A 1,754-nucleotide genomic window follows, 5' to 3' on the forward strand; every position below is an offset into this window, starting at 1 on the left:
TCCACTCTTTTGGTATACATGTAGTACACAGATATCCATGCAGGCAAAACACCCATACACAGAAAAAAATAAAATAAAAAGTAATAATTTAAGAAATAAATCAGGTGCTCGCTTCGGCAGCACATATACTAAAATTGGAATGATACAGAGAAGATTAGCATAGCCCCTGCACAAGGATGACACGCAAATTCATGAAGTGTTCCATATTTAAAAAATAAATAAATAAATAAATATAAAAATAAAGAAAGAAATCAGGTATTTTGGAATGGGGATATATCTTGTGGCCAAATACTTGCCTAGTATGAGTGAAGCACTGGGTTCTATCCTCTGTATGACAAAAATAGAATAAAAACAAACAAAATAAAATTGGGTACTTTGCCTGCATCCCTAAAATGATATTAGACAGGATTGGCTACAGGATGTGGTGGCACACCTGTGTCCCAGCCACTTGGGAAGATAAGGCAAAAGGATTAGGAGACTCAGGCCAGCCTGAGTCATATAGTAAGATGCTGTTGAATTTTTTTTTTTTAACTAAAAGAAAGAACACTGGCCATTCTGACAATATGGAGTTAAACTGTGGTTCCCAAAGGCAGGAGCTAAGAGGACAGTGTAGGAACAAGAAAGAGCCAAGACCCAGCTTTGTCATAACTGCGGGGTGAGTTTATTTGTTTTTGACCGTAATAATGATTAATATTATGGCAACACCCTGCATTGCGGGTATAAAAACACAATTCTCTCCCAAACTATGACTCAGCCTCCATGTTCCCAGATAGCCCCAGCATTCCTTGGAAGGCAGCTGGGGCCTCCACACAGCTCGCTCGCACCCTTGCACCTTTTACAGTTGGATAAGACAAAGCAGGCTGGACTGCTTGCTGCTAGGTGCTCAACCGTAATGGAAGAATGATAAAATGGAGGCTACATCCTGCCTACCACTTGCTGCCATGCAGGCTGCTTCTTGGCCAATCCACACATTTAAACGGCATTCCAAGCACCATCATAGTTTCGGTGGAAGGACTTGTGAAAGCTTTTACCTTTTTCCACAACAGTCTATACTTCCAGAACTATACCCACACACACACACACAACACACACACCCTCTTCTTTCTTAGGGACTCTGTGACTATATCTTTCATTTTAAGAAATGAAACAATAACTTAGCTCCTCTGCAAAGACTATAGCCTTGGGTGTGGCTTTTCAGTTAACTGATGCCAGAGTTGCAGAGGTAGAAAGGGATGGGGGGATGTGAGAAGCAAAATCTTAGAAGCCCGCGTATTCTAATTAGCATCACTTTTGAGGGCATGATCCAGGCCTTCTGACTGCAGCCAAGAGCTCCATCCAAAAAGATGTGTGATTCTCCCCAGTGAGTCAGCGAAAGTGCAGAGAAACAGGGTTATCAGAGGAGAGGGCTGCGGTCTGTGAGCTTTCATTGAGCCTCCCAAAATGAACAGGAGGGAGGAGAGAGAGACGGAGACAGAGACAGAGACAGAGGCTCAATGTATCAGCCAGGAAGGTTCTGCAAGCAGAGCTGGAGAGGCAGCTGCAAGATCTGCTTTCAAAGATACTGCTCCAGTACTGGACCACCCTATCTACCCAAATATCCCTCACTACATTGACAGAGGGGTGGGGAAAGAGTGTGACATGAGAAAGAGGAAGAAAAGAAGCGCGACATATTTATATACACAAAAGAAACATAGACGATTAACTAGGGAGGTGGCTTGTAAGAGAACAGCAAAGAGTGAGACTGAATGCTTTGC

At 42.9% G+C, this 1,754-nt stretch overlaps 1 non-coding gene across 1 annotated transcript; it reads left to right on the forward strand.

Moving 5' to 3' along the window:
* The first annotated feature begins 104 nt into the window (after positions 1-104).
* On the forward strand, positions 105-211 carry LOC116095699. Its single transcript, XR_004120705.1, has one exon. It is a non-coding gene; the product is annotated as a U6 spliceosomal RNA (small nuclear RNA).
* Positions 212-1,754: the final 1,543 nt, after the last annotated feature.

Source organism: Mastomys coucha, chromosome X, assembly GCF_008632895.1.
Source record: "Mastomys coucha isolate ucsf_1 chromosome X, UCSF_Mcou_1, whole genome shotgun sequence".
NCBI lineage: Eukaryota > Metazoa > Chordata > Mammalia > Rodentia > Muridae > Mastomys > Mastomys coucha.